This window comes from Etheostoma spectabile, chromosome 6, assembly GCF_008692095.1.
Source record: "Etheostoma spectabile isolate EspeVRDwgs_2016 chromosome 6, UIUC_Espe_1.0, whole genome shotgun sequence".
Lineage (NCBI taxonomy): Eukaryota > Metazoa > Chordata > Actinopteri > Perciformes > Percidae > Etheostoma > Etheostoma spectabile.
The window spans coordinates 18630771-18646880 of NC_045738.1; the positions used below are offsets into that span (position 1 = coordinate 18630771).

The 16110-nt window shown below is 41.8% G+C and overlaps 1 protein-coding gene across 2 annotated transcripts in view; it reads right to left on the bottom strand.

The window, feature by feature from the left end:
* The window catches only part of crppa (CDP-L-ribitol pyrophosphorylase A), a 48295-nt gene that overhangs the window by 984 nt on the left and 31201 nt on the right, over window positions 1–16110 (bottom strand). The gene's annotated exons all lie outside the window — the stretch shown is intronic.

Sequence of the window (16110 nt, forward strand, 5' to 3'; positions counted from 1 at the left end):
CATACCTGGCGAATAAAGCTGATTCTGATTCTGATTCTGAAGTACATTATTTAAACAGTACAGTAAATGTACTTGATGACTTTCAACCGCTGATGGTTTGGCTTCACTCTGAGCTACATGGACATCTCTGAGAACAGCAGGACAGAAAGAAAAGGAAAGGAAAAGGAAGTGGGCAAGGTTCCAAATTTAGCACCAGCTGTCATTTTCTTTACAAATGACGACACTCATAATAATATCCTGGATTCTGATGTTGCCACAAAGATGCTCCTGATGAGAGAAAGGTCCTGTGCCATTCGGCTGGGAGGTCAAACACACTGAATTCACCACATGCTATTTGATTGTTAGAATCACGGAATCTGGTGGCGGCTCTTTCGTGACTCCCATGTTTCTCTATGTTCAAATCAACAGACGGGAGCAATTTTCCGAAGGACGGGAAAGAAAAAACGCCACAGAATTAACTTTCTTTTTCCACAAATTTGTGTTAATGTCGAGTCCTCTGAAGCTTGTGAACCAATAAGGCCTACTTTGAGATTTATGGTGCATGATATTGGACAGAACTACGCTCAACCACACGTAAGACAAAAGGAGACCATACATTCTCTCATTCACTCGGTCTGTTTCTTTTATGGGCAAACTCCATTGTTGTGGTTGTTTTGCTTTCGTAATTCCTCTCTTCTGTATCTCTTTCTTCTTCTTTTTTTCTCTCTGCAGACTGCCTGCACAATGCACTTTTAATGGTTTTCACTCCCCTGACTCCGTTCCTTAGGCTACAGCGACTCCCTACTTTGATTTAGTTTCTTGATGAGGCCTCAGAACGACCCGTTTTCCATCTTTCAAAGGCACTGCAGTTCATGGAGCTTTACTTATTTTACTTGTTCCTCACATAGATTTATGCTTCATGCTCTACCTGGACCTTTTCATAAATGGATCGTGGACTTTAATAAGGCTTTTGACAAAGCTTTTGATGTAGCAGCATGCATGAGGTAAAACGTATAAAAGGTTTTCATTTCTTGCATCTTTTAAGCATACAGAGAACACAAAAACAGGGTGTATAACCACAGAGAGGAGAGCTAAGAAAGGCCTGGGATTGATTTTAGTTTGTGCAACGAGCAAAGAGTTTCACATACATTAGTTTTGCACTCAAATACCTAAAACATTGTTTGCTAAGCCCCACCCCCCTTAGTTACAGTTTTTACGTCAAGCTTTTAGTTCTTTCACGGCACATAATGCAGTTAACGGTGGCGGATTTACCATTGAAATTCATAGTCATTTTTGAAAATGCACCTACAATTATTTAAGTACAGCAAGTCTATTTTTTATTTTTTTTAAGATAATTTTTTGGGGCATTTCCACCTTTAATGGATAGGACAACTCAGATATAATAGGAGAGAGAAGAGGAAGACATGCAACAAACCGTCACACGTCAGACTCGAACCCTGGACCTTCTATGTCGAGGAATAAACATCTTTATGTGTGCCTGCTCTACCAACTGAGCTAACATGGCAAGTCTATATTGATGCAGGAAGACTGTGAATGCTTTGACTGTGGATGTTTTCAACAGACAGTTTGGGGAATCATTTTATGTCCGTCCCCGTCAAGCTTCTTTTTAGCCATGTGGCTGTGCTCTCAGATCTCTGCAATATAGCCTTTTCTCAGCCGTCACTTTGGTCATGTGATAGCAGGAAAAGCACAGGTGTAGCTAATCACATGAATGATGGCTCTGTTCCATTTGGGTATTTCAGTAAGCCATGACAGTGAGCCAGGATGGACAGGGATGGAGAACACCAGGGGCATAGAACAGCACCACCTAAATGGAATGAAGCCTGTATTACTTGTGCTTTTTCTGCAATGAGATGTCAAAATGTCTGCTGTGAAAAATGCCTTTTACTTTGGCGAGCCCAATGTTATCAAAACAGACAAAAACGATGGCCAAGCCTACGAAAACTGAATCCATGCTGTAATAAAAGGTAATTATCCTTTAACTTATCTTTTAACAGTCCTGGATCGGACTTATATTATTTTAACAGCCAATCTGACACTTTCTCTTCTGGGCCTAGAACCAATTTCATCAGCCAGCACTCAAAGGGCAAGTTTGCTTAGAGAGAAATAAAAACATTTAAGAGGGCTTTTCACAAAGCTTTTAATGTCTTAACATCCACAGAGAGGAACATCAAAATATATTAAAAATATATCTAGCTAAAATGACAAAACAGCAATGATTTGTGATCTGGAACATCCTTTAGAACATATCTTCAGATCTGGAAACCAATTGCATTTTGCATTACAACCGTGTGACAGCAGTTTAACACATTTGGAGCTGAGTGTTGGATCAACAGGAGAAAAATAAGCTTTCTCTGACTCTGTGCTTTCTCCATCTTATAGCCGAGCTTCACCGGCCAGCTCCTAACAGCACGGTTTGTGCAGAAATTGGACGTGAATGTGACGAGGTGTGAGAGCGATGAGCATGGCATCGGGCCTGACCGTGGTTAATGGGAGCGAGAGACCCGGGATCCAGAACTCCCGAAGCACTCCTCCCTAATCAGAACCAGTGGAGGGGGAGTCAGATGACATGGATTTTCCACACCAAACCGACTGAAGGGGGAACTGGAGTACAGATCAGCGACTCCAGCCTCCTGATTGATTAAAGCAACGAGGAGGAATGAAAAAAGAAAATGATGGAATCAAAATATGATAGCTTTGAATGAGCTCCAGAGGCATTCTGTGTCCCCTTCTACAATCTACAATCATGGCTTTTCTGTTTTTCCTTACAATGTGCCCAAGTCATTGTTCCGCAGCTTAATCACTGGTACGAGGCGACAAGGGGATGGGCCAGTACATCTGTAAACAGTCATGCATGAGCACAACGTTGTCCACATATCCTCAGGAATATGCATAAGCTCATCCACTGAAATAAAATGTATAATCAATGGGACTTCCTTGGGTTCATTCATGATATCCGTCAGGTTGCTCTGTTCTAGTGAAACCTAATTGCATCTTTTCATTGTTTACACCATACGCAATCAGATCAAAGCATTGCTCCGATTGGTATCTAAAAGCAATTACAGCTTTGCACGGAAAGCATTTGAGATGTTACATGTGTTCGGAGGAGCTAAAAGCCCATGGGTGATGATAAATGTGATGAGCACGATCGTCGCTCGATTACCACCCAAGTGCAATTGATGAGGACGATGGGAAAGTCACGAGATCGCCGCGTGTCTCGGGCATATTGAAAACGGCTACAGCCATCAAACCACAGCTAATGACTCTATTATAGAGGTCTGTTTTCTTATAGGCAGAACAAAAAAAACACTTCAATTTGCACAAGAGAAAAATAAGAAAATGCAAAAAGCAAGTTGAGATCACCAAGGAGGATCAAAGTTTTAAGCCTGTCTAAGCCCTAGCGCTGAATTATTTCCACTCCAGATATGCGGCCTTTGAAATATGAATCACGCTTCATAAAACGGCATTATTAAATCAAGTAGTTGCTTGCACAGTGGAACACAAATACGACTTGAGTTCTTCATTGACTCGTGGCACAGCTTTAAGTAGTCACAACTGCCACTCAGGCTTTAAATGTGGTCGAGAAAAAAGCACGACTAAGGGGTAGAATTACTCAACAGCAAACAAACTCCGAGGCTCCGGAGATATTTGCATATCTAACTGCTTTCAGGCTGAAATCTATATGACTTCAGTGTAAGAAGCAAGTGAACTGATTGATCGGCGCTCAGGAAAGAGTTCAGTCCAGTAAGTCTTGACAGACAAGAGCTGGTGCCTCTCCTGACCCGGGCTCTGCTGCTGTTGGCGGACGCTCCGTTCAGCTCGGGTCTCCTCTTTCCACTGAGGACTGTCCCGGAGGAATGAAGCAGCTCTCTAATGAGCCGCCCGCTGGCTCATTGTTATGGGCACACAAACATCAATGAGAGGGAAGACATGTGTTGGGACACATGAGAGAGTATGCACGCATACGGAAGACAGACTGGGTAGACACTTCATCGGGTGTTCAAACTCGTACATGTGCACCCTGGAATGTGATCCAGGAGGGATTTGCATGTCTCCAGATCATCATTATGAGCAGCACAGTCTACTATATGTCCTCCAGCGTTTTCCACTATGTCTGTCCCAGTGTCTCTTCCAGCAGAATATGGAAACGTAGAAACCAGTTAGCGAGCGCTCGAATATGAACGTAATTTTTCGCTGTGGCAGCGCTGAGACAAACAGAGCTGGAGTTGGGTGTTTGGACATGAGGTTAAGACCTAAAGCAGATGCATAACTGAGCCTTTTAGATAGAAACCACAAGCAGATTAGTCTGATTGACATTTTGACATTTTAGCTAATAGGCGCTCCTCACCTCTTTATAGTGTGGAATTAATCTCCATAGTTTCCAAAGACAGAAATGTCTTCATGTGCTAAAGTCTAAGTGCAGTCACAAGAGGGTATTTTATTCTATTCTATTCTAAAAGTGCTTGTTTTTATGAGATTATTAGACGTAAGGGAACATCACTTTCCACTTCATAATGATTGAATATCACAAATCCTTGCTTAAAGAATCTCCCAGCCAATCGTATCATCATTTATTCACATTAGTGGAAGGACTATCACCGGTAATGTTAAATGGGAAAGCGACACATTTGTCTGAAACAACACTTTTTTTTCCCCCCGCTGACAGCAGAGACTCTGCTACATCGATTACTGACGCATCCAATCCTCTAGTGGCCTAGAAGACATTTATATGGTTTCTCTTGACAGATTTTACATTTAAAAATAGAGACTGTTAGCAAACAATTTATGAACTGGTATCAAGGGGAAAATACCACTGGATACGAGTCATAGTTGGAGACATGTCTGGGGACTTTAAGGGTTCTTTACGGGAGATTTTTTATTTTTTACGTTGTGGACCAGGAACCTAGATTATAGTCCAAGAGACAAGTCACATTGTGAAATGCAGTGACAGCATCATTTTAATACATAAACAATGCAATATATAATCACTTGACTGGGCGGTAACTGAAAGCAAAATGCTCTCAATCACTCCCATGTGTATGGATGCACAAACACATGCATCAGCCTTGTTATTCCAGACTGCGACCACACGTTTTTTGGAATGGAACTTCAATCATTAGCTTCTATTTTTGCTTACTGTTTAAAGGGAGGATTTTGACAAGCCGTGAGGCGACAGGTCTTTGAAACACAGAGCAAAGGAGGAACGGGGGAGGAAAGCATCAACGGACCACACAATATGCAATCCCCAAACTCGCTCTACTCTTAAATGCCACAGATGCAATCAACCTTTCCATCTGAGAGGAGCGTGCAGCAGCACTTCTGCCACACAAGAAGAGCCTGCTTTGAAGCTTAAAGGTTTCAGGCAATTAGGACCTTTAACGGTGACAATTTGTATGCCTCTGTCATTTTCCTGAGATCCCCAGCCCCAAGGACTGCTGCTGCTGCTACTGAAGGCTTCCGCTTCTGTTCTCTTCATAAAATGCCAAGAGTGCTGGGTCCTAATTGAAAAACAGCTTATGGAAAAGCTTGGCGCAGAGCCCGAGCCAAAGGTCCTGGAAAGAGTTGTTAGAGTCTCACCAGCTACCACAACCAATGTGGCCAAGAACATTTAGAAAGATGTTATGGCCTCTTTTACGGCCTGTGACATGAAGGTGCAATCCTAAGAGTTTCAGCATCCACTTGAGGGCAGTACCATTACTAGCAATAGAGAGCATTCTCCACTCTGGGAGTCTGTAAAGCTAAACCCACCTATCATGAACTCCACTGAGCATTAATCTGACTTCTGCCCTTTAACAGATAAAGTGATTTCTCGGAAAACCTCTCCCTAAATGACCTGCGTGTAGAATCCCAGTGATACAATACTGCTAAAAACACCCAGCGCTTTGGTCTGGGAGAGGATAGTGTTTCAGGGCTTCTGACAGCTTGTCCCTGAGTGGGTATTGTGGTCCTGCTGCCCTCATGTGTATCTTTGAAGACAGGCAGTAGCTTGGGGCTAAACTGCGCGGAGAGAAGAGGGTAACAGGTCCAATTACTGGCCAGCCCAAAAGTCTGATTAGAGTCCCAATTTTTACACGGCTAAGGTGCTTCAGAGACTCGTTTAACACAATGACGAATGGCTGAATGACTTTAGTAGATGTCGCACCACAGGAGTCCTGTGGTATTGCATTTAAATCTTTAACTCCTGAGCATCTAATTTCCCCCTTTTTATTTCCCCTAAAGCAACTCTAAGGTTCAGGAGTGGTTCTTCCACTCTGTCTGACAGTATCCTATAGATTTTTTTACAGCTTTTCATCGAAGAAAATATTCAAACCCAAGACTCCACGTTTTTATGGCTGGAAATATTTGAGATGTCTCCTGCATCATTTTGTACAAATTTTCCCCCATATTCAGTCTAACATGTTTGGTATAGTTGGAAACGTTCTCCTCTAAAATTTTAAATAAAGCGCTCTGTGGGTTTGAATAAAATTTGGCTGTACAGCATGAGTTTGTAATGACTGAGCCACCAGCAGGTGCTAAAGGTAGAAAAGCACTAGTTGTGAAGAAGAGTATTGCAGCTTTCCTATTTATTTATTTCTAGTGTCGGGGGGATTTTGGGGGGTTCAGGTCAATTCAAGAAAGAAGTAATATAGTAAGAACATACAGACAGAAGGAAGAACAAAATTAAAAAGTTTTTTTAAAGTATGAAGTACTCATTGAAAAGAAGTGTTGAAGTTAAATTTTGTTGCTCAGTGAAAACCTTTATTTCTAGTTTGGAGACTCATTAAGTCATCTGATACAATGAAGACTGGTGTAAAGGTACTTCAATCAATTGGTAAAAGTAGGAATACAAAAAGGCAAAATACCACCGGTAAAATGACATATTTGGTATCGTTTGTAATCTTTTGGTAGTTTTGTAAAGACCGAGGTATCGGTGTTCAAAGAGTCGGATTAAAAAAGATGTGACTAAATACAGTATATCCTCAGATATCACAAGTAAAAGTACACATTTTGAAGAGCAGTGTTAAAGCGTAGCTTTTTGTTCATGCTTTCAGATCGGTCATAGTCCAAAGAGAAGGGGGAAAACCCCCAAACACTTAGTTCCAGTCATTTTTATTTTCACTGCTGAGCTTTGGATCGCAGCAACCTTCAGAGTATACACTGTGCTTACCTGGAAAGTTCAGCCATTAATATAAAAATGAGCTTGGACCCCTGCTAAAAGACTGAGAGCTGTCGCTGACGGAGACATGAGCATTGCTTCGTACTTCTGGGAACGTGTTTTATTGAATTTCTGCGAGGTATTTAGTGTCATTGCCTGAATGTCTGTACTTTAGATACCCGTGTTGTTCCCACTCTGCCTCACTTCATCTGAAAGGGATTATAATGTAGGAAAGTGAATGTGTCTGTATCCTACCCTACTTTTGTGAGTTCCCCTCAGACTTTCCAGCCATAGAAAAAGCCAACTTTTGTATTGATAACTGCTTTTCAGACTCCATTGAGAGAACAATTGCTGCCACACAACTCTTTCACGGTACACTGGTAAAGCTCTTTCAACACGGGTTTCCAAAATATCCTGTCTAGGGGCGTTTAATGGGCAAACAGAGCAGTTTGTTAGTCACGTCTAATGCATGACTTCTCTTTCTACTCTTCAGAGAAGGCAAACCCTGCTAAGAATGGGACATCGAGGGGGTCTGTATTTCCACTGAATCCCACCTTACTAAAACTTTTTCAAACAAGCTCAGGTGAGAGACGACTTTGTTTGAATTCAACTCACCGAAAGACATCCCTCAAAACAGTAAGCAGAACAATGGCTCTTTAGTTGAGGAGGTATGAAGGCATGGGTGGGATTTATGAACTGGGACATACCAAATCCCACATGCGGTGAGAGAGAGGCCCAAAAGCACACACACACACCCCTCTCCATGGATGCCTCATTTACTTATCACACTGTATCATTTACACCAAACCAAGGGAAGCCAAGCAGTCTATATCCAAGGCCATCTGAGGTCAGGTGCAGGTGCAGGGATATTTCACAAAACAAGACATTTATTACAAGCTGAGTTTTCAGCAACGCGCATCCTGGCCAAGGCTTAGTGCCCTCACTTCCATCCTCAATACCGTACAAGCACGAGATTGTAATCGCAGTAGGCCGTGAGCCAAACATACAAACATAGGTGCTACACTGCGTTTTTGTGCTGCTGTCAAAATATCGGTGTACCGCAGACTAAACATCAGGGGGATAAGGCCGGCCGTGTGACTTGACAGATGTAGTGTGGGAACAAGAAGGGACCGCTATGAGAAACTGTAAAGGATAATCATTTTCACATGACACTTCATGGCTGTGAGATTCATTTGAGGACATTAAATACAGAACCAAATTTAAGTTCTTGCACTTCTTGAATCCTACATTGAAATCTGGTTATTTATAACTTTATAAACTCCCAGTTGGGGTTTCCATTAGAGCAGGAAATTAGATTTTGGCATTGGGGCCCAAATCCTAAAACTTACCAGCCGTTTGACCTGAAGACAACTTGGTTGGTCATTAACTCCGCTAAAGTTATGTTGTCAGTCTGTTTCAGTCCTGTTTAAATTTCCAAAATGTTGTGTAAGGTTCGGCCATGAGCCAACAAACAACAGCTGGATTTATGGTTGTGTGCTAAGGGCCTTCAGCATAGCTAGAGCGTCCACATGTGCAGGCTCTGAGGTTACATGGCAGCTGATGTTTACCTCCTCAATTTCTTTACTACATGTCAAGGCAACAGGCTCTACAGAGAAACCACATGCAGAGCTGCTCGCGTTTTCTGTTTCTGTTGCTCCTGGGTGGATTGTTGAGAGTGAAGATGACATTCAGGACGTTCAAGAAAGGTATAAGTTATCTTTCCCTTTTGAGTGGCACACATCTAACAAAGACATCGCCAATGCAAACAGATACCGTAAGACATGGCCCCATCACGTATGATACATCCATCTAGTGTTGCAAGGGTCGTGTCATTGGTTGAAATCCAGCAATGAACTATAAATCAAAGTTATCTACAGCGGTCTAAGCCCTTTTCCTTACACAACTGCTGGATGCTTGTGATGTCATATGAGAATCGCGGGATAACATCGCACAGAAATCCATCTTGTCAGGCTTCAAGTAATGTGTTTGTTTCCTGTCAATCTGCATCCTGTCAGGAGCTACTGGCAGCTACGGCCGTGGTGTAAGTGTGTGTGACGACACGGAGAGGCAACTGTTAGCTCATAACTACTGCTGCAATAGCATCAGTTATATCAGAACTGGAGAGTATTTCTTCATTACCAATTTATGTTTTGGTTTGTAACCTTTGGACCCCGCAAATTTCCTATAATCACATTTTGTGAGTTCCAAATAATGTTGGTGTGGCGCGTATAAATTATATTAGTTTGATGGCACATTCACATATCAAGTGTGAATGTGACTGATATACTATGCAATAATAATAAGACTGTGCTATACTGTAAATACATTCAACTATTTATTTTCTTTACTTATATTTGTTTATTGTTTGTTTATCGTTAGCGTCTTGTACTTTTTCCCCAATCCCTTGCTGCTGCAAAAAATTTCCCGTTGTGGGATTAATAAAAGGACTTTGAATCTTGAATCTATATTGCAAAATTTGATGTCACTTGAAGGCCAATAGGTGGATCTACAGCAACATGACAGAATGAATTAGCCATAACTCTGGCCAGGGCTCTAAATGATGTGAAATCTTGTACAAATCATACTTATTGTCACGTCGTAATCCAAATGTCGGTTTCCATTGGCTGCCGGGCTGCGGTGGAGAAGAGGATTGTGTTTTCCAACTCGTTGGGGAGTTTGTGTTACTGTGTTGTACTGAGGATGCCGAGCAGGAGGACGCCAGGTAGGCCACAAACCATCTCCTTCAGTCGGGCGGTTAAGCGGTTAGTTTTCTAGCTTTCAAATGCTCAAGCAAACCTAGCTCGGTTATAATCCTAGACATAGTAATCAAGTTTTCCCAGGGTTAGTTTTGCCATTAGTTATTTATAATGACAGATGAATAATTCTTATAAATGAATATACAAAAAAAGGATGGTCATGTTATGAGCCTTGGCGTTGCATAGTTTGTCCACCAAAGGTCACTCTACAACATCCCTTTGCTTATGCTTTTGTTCACAGGACTTTAAGTTTCATAACCTAAGTTTGTATTTTCATACATTTTATTTATCAAAACTTTAATACGTTTTGATGTTCCTTTGTTCTGTTGTGACAATAAAACTAATTATCATCATACTATTTTAGTGAGAACTCCTAAATAACTACAAATAACCAATGCTATGGAAATCTGTTTGTTATGTTATGTTTCTGGATATCGGTCAATATATCGGAATATCGGCCGATATTTTTGAAAAACAAAATGTTTGTATTGGCCTTAAAAATCCTTTATTGGTCGGGCTCTAGTAGATAATACAGATTTTTATTATTGAGTACCAAAGTGACTGGAGGAGCGGATACATTTACCAGCCTTAGCTTAAGTTTTACCAGAATTCTGGGGCATCTGGTGGTGTTTTCCCGGGTCTAAATACACTGGGTGCTATTCCGCAGCTATTTTCCACCACACCCAACCAGACAAGCATGTGTACCAAGAAGTCCCTGCAAATAAAAGCCCAGGCAGAGCAGGAAGGTGAGCACCGCAAAAACAATCTTTGATGAGGCCTGCTAAATGAAAGCCTAATCCCCGCAGAGCTGTGCTCACCCACGACATCACTGAAGAGCTGCAGGAAAACTCAAACCAGGACTACTGTGGGTGGCCAGAAACAGCTCAAAACCAAGTGGCAAAACAAACATACACGCATATTTGCCCTTACTCTGAGTGATTGAATGTTTACAAACTAATTGTGAAGAGCTGTCTTACATTAATCTGCCATAAGAACATACCATCTGTTTGTAACACTAATTCTCTCTTAGAACGTCACTTCCAAATTGTCTGTGAGAGCCAGAGTCAAGTCATATCAGACAAACAGCGCGCTCGCTGGTCTTTTTAATCTAAGAAATCAAAGCTGAGTAAACACTGCTTTGGTATGTCTAATTCCTTCAGCTAAACTCAAGCGGTCAAGTTTCACACATACCAACACACATCTGGAGTGCTCTCAGCATTGAAGATCAAGCTTGATATCCTGCACATGTTGCCGCAGTGCGAATCTCTCCCAAGGCTCTGACCCTAACACTCTACAAATACATCACTAAGAAGGGGAGCAATCCCCGGGCTTCTGTCTTTATGGAGATGTCAGGATTCCACAGAAGGGAGCCAAGTGCTCTCTCTCTCTAGATAAAGTTTAAAGACATAATTGTCAGAACAAAGATGAGTACTTTGCCAAACAGCGGGGGGAAAAACTGTGTGAAGGGACAGGGTGGATGTTGGACACTAAGTGCAGCGGATCACCGGGAAGACTCGCCAAATCTGTCAGCCCGCCCAGCAACGTTGTTGGAGAAACCAAAAACAGCAGAGGCCACGTCATTTCTTATCTCTGCTGCTTTCTGCAATGTTTCGAATTAACTTATCAAACTTTCGTTCTGTTAAGGGTTTTTTCCTCCTTTCTCCTCAGCTGTCAATCGACCTAAACCAGTCAAAGAGCCAAATGCATGCAATTTTAGTAATCACGTGTCCAGTAATAAAAAACAACTCATTTTTAGACACTGGAATGGCAGTATCCTCTCAGAGAGCACATTGAAGGTCCCTGTGAAGTCTGTGTACGTTATCTCTGGTGCTACCCCAAACTGGCTATGTACTCCGGTAAGAGAGTTGCTGCAACCTTTGGTTTTAGTTCAACAGATTTATTGATATCCAGATCCAGTCTTACAGAATACAGTGCTCGTTGCTTGCATTACACGATTGTGTAAGTGTGTTATTGCGGGTGTGGGTGTGTCATCGTAGGACAATAAGAGAGAGTTTGCTGAGACGGCAGCCATCCCTGATCTCCCTTGACCCCCCCCCCCCGACAGAATGCAAACACAAAGGCGTCACACCAAGAGCCTCAGCTTGTGTAGGGTTTCACCTGTCTGCCATGTTGGACCTGAACAGAATAAGCTGTATGTTTGAGAGAAATTGTGGACAAAGACCTCTGGAGAAATCATTTTCCCTTGGCACTTCATTTAGAAAATTCTCCAGGAGTGTGTAATTCCTTTTAAGGGAATTAACTAAAGGACCAGATTTCAGTAAGGGAACTTTGCGGGGAAACCTGATTGTTTATGACTTTTTAAACTCTGGCATCACTTTAAGACTCTTTTAGCCATGCTGGCTCGGGCTATAGGATCAGTTCAACACTTTGGTTCAAACTGAAACCTCCCAACAACTACAGTATTCCATGGATTGCTATAAAATGTTGTACATACATTCACGGTCCCCAAAGGATAAATCCTATTGAATTCAGTGATTTGCAGACTTCATGAAGCGACACCAGCAATTCAAAATGTTCACTTAAACAGTGAAATATTTGTCTATTATCGGTCTGGCACAATATACCGTATGGTAGAGGCATTCATAGTTTATGACTTTGATCATTCCATGACTTTTATTTTAGTGCCACCATTAGTTTGACATTTGTGATTCTGAGTAAAATGTCTCAAAAACAAGACGATGGATTTGCATGACATTTCATGACCCCCTCAGGATTAGTTGTGATAACTTTGATAAGCCCTTAACCTTTCTTCTAGGACCATCAGGTCAAAATGTAAATGCGTTCAATACTTTGGTTTATGATCAGATATCTCTGCAGAACTTACATTTCCATTGAACGCACCAGTACTTGGTAGATTTGAGAGCAAATATTAGCATGCACACTAAACTAAATTAATATTGTCCACTGTAAACCTGCTGTACATCAGTATGTTGTCAATATTGTCATTGTGAGCATGTTAGCATCCTGATGTTATTTCATGTACAGCCTCAGAGGCTAGTGTAGCTTTCAGCTCTTTGTCTGATCATTCTTTAATCAGAGGTTCCCTGACTTTTTGGCTTGCAAGGCCTTAAACTGAATCAGTGTCAGATGAATCAGATAAACTTAAAGTTTTCGCATAACATTCCTGCGCCTGATTTATTTGACCACTCGTTTTTTCAGCAGAGGACAACTGGATTAGCCTGAGAAAAGCAGGGAGTGTGCTCAAACCACAGAGGCGACAGCCTTGCCTGATCTCCCTTGACCCCTGGCGAGGGTACAACTCCATGAGTGTCACAGCAAAAGCTTTGCTGAGTCGTGTTCGGTTTCCCCTGTCTGCCTTTCGGACCTAGATATGAACAGGTAAAGCCGAACAGACCTATAGAGTCTTCTCCTTTTCTCCCCCCCCCCTCCCCTCCCTACTCTCCTTTTCTCTCCCTCTCTTTTCTTCCCAGCCGGCTAATCTGTTCTCAGGTTTAGGATTCCCGGTCCGGGCTCTTTGAGGAGGAGGAAATATGGGGTTGGGTAAACATCAGGGTTCTCACTGCAGGGATTACAACACCCATATATCACCGTGACAACTCCCTTTTCAGCGGATGACAAGTCGCCAGGACCCTGTGCAAGGAGGGATCCAATGACACTTCCTATCGCCACTGCAGACACTGATAGCGCATACCGTCACCGTTTTCACAACATCGTGTCAGTTTATGTGGATCTGGTGTCTCCATATCCTCAGCCAACATCTTTAGGTTTGATGTTTCCACACATTATCGCACCTGATGTTTGGCTTGTGGGCATCTTCAGAGGTAACAACACAAAACGGAAAAAGGCTCGAGAGAAGCGCTTTGATCAGGTCCTTTCAGAGAGACTGCTGTTCATTGTCCGCGACTGCGTTTCACTTTCCCCTCTCGACGAGGCGAAGTGGCACGCACGGCGACACGCTGCTGGATGCATTGGACGCTGGATCGATTCAGTCTTACTATGAATAATGTGAAATGTCAGGCCTCGTTTGTGAGAATCCACTTATTATTTATTTATTTTTAATCCAAAAAGACATCACTAAAAGGTCAATGACGTGGATCTTTTTCCCAAACTCTCTGGGACGAACACCATTCCATGTGCTCATGCATTTTAACTGTCAGAGGTTAAAATTCAATTAGCCAAATGGACATAATTGGAATGGAAGTAATTCCTCAGAGTGATACATAATGAGAGACAAAGGACGCTTAGATGTTTTTCTCACTGGTGTGCAGTTGACAACAAACATGGAATGTCAGAGCAGAGAATGAAATCCTTTAGGCAGGAACAAAATGGACTCAGAGTTTATGGTGGTCTATCTTTAACAAGACTTTGTATAAAAAACTTGGAGACGGAAAGTATTGATGTCATACCTTGTTTTACTGCCACTGGCAACCTGAAGCAATCATAAAATATTGAAACTTGGGTTTATAATTAAAACTTTCACTTAGGTTATAAGAACTGCAAACATCTGTGGTCTACAGCAGTTGCAATCAAAAATACATCATTTAGAGTCTTGCCTGACAAAATGCACAACAAGACAACAGTATTGCTTTAGGACATCTATTACATTTTTATTTTTTTATTCAATGTTTTTATTTATCAGCATCAGTATTTGAAGTATTAGTTTTATGAGTAGTGATGATATTATGTCAATCACTGTTTACACCTAATCGCAGAAAGTGCAGAATACACAAAACGTAATTTAAGTGAAACACGATCCTATAAATTTGTAATGTGTTGTGGTTCATGCTTTTATATATCTAGAGATAATTTCCCCTCTCTGCCCAGTTGGTGTTAGTTCAGCACACCTGCACACAATATTTTGTCCCTGTGAGAGCATCGGTGGTGGAGAAACATCTGATTTCCACACAGTCAGACAAAGTAAAAGTATAGAAGAGTAACGCACACCAAGGGTTGAAGTGAGGGGCTGATCACTGGTTTGTTATGCATATCTCCATTTATTTTGACCACGTTTCGGCCCTCAGGCCTTCTTCAAATCAACAAATCAGATTTGTTGATCTGATCAAATCTGATCAAAAACAAATTTGAGAGCCTGAGGGCCGTAACGTCATCCGAATTAATACAGACATGCATATGGAGCCAGAGTGTTGACAATTTTCTTATTTTCACAAGAAAGTAAAAGTGTCATTTAGCTATAAAAATAAAATCCTAGTGCATCACGGAGCCAACTGCACTGACAGTTGCGCTGCCCTGCCTCACGCTGCTCTCCGTTTCCATCACCCTTCTCTACTCCCACTAGCACACAATTCTGACAAGGGATGTAACGGTAGGAAAATTTAACCTCACGGTTACAGTGACCAACATTATCACGGTTTTCTGTATTATCGCGGTATTTTAAAAGTGTGTTCAACGCCTTTAGCCGTAACTTTTTTCCTGCCCGTTCTGCAGACAGGATAACTATCTTTAATAAGGTGTCCTTCGGTATTCTTATAATAACCTAAACATGCCCATGCTTCGACTTAGTCCTCTTAGAGGGCTGATAAATGTCCTGAGTGCTGTCATCTCCTCCTCCCGCCATGATTCCACCTTCAAGAAACACGTTGTAGGCTACGCAATGCGCATGCGAGGCAACTTCAGGGGACTCGGATGAAGCTGGGATGGATTCAACACACGGTTCAAACCCTGTGGTGATAATAATGATATTTTAATAGTTATCGTCAACATTTTTACCGTGGTTTTCCATTACACCGGTAATCGTTAAATCCCTAATTCTGGCGGTGTGATAACCTTGAGCAAAAATATCACGGTTTCATGGTATTGCAGTATTGCAATTACAGCTTTAAAATGTATTATTTTTCCAAATGTCAGGGTAAAAGACAACATTTCTTCCATTAAACACGATGTATTTTGTTTTTAAACACACTGCACACTGGCAGGAAGACGGATTACTAAACTGCAGCTTCTCTCCTTGACCACCCATAAAGAACAGCTCATATTTTAGGAACAGTGTGACAAATATTTGTTGTGGTTTTGAAACCTTGACTTTCTCAAACCGCGGTGTACCGGCCCATGCCTAACTCCCACCTCTGTCAGTTTTGTGGTGAGGTCATTTTGAGACTCAGTTCACAGCTTGCCTTGCTGTTGCTCCTGCCTTGCTCTGTGTACAATGACACAGCTCAACAAAAAGGTTCAACTGACGATCTGCGAGTCAATGCAGGGGTTTATTGACTGTAACATCTT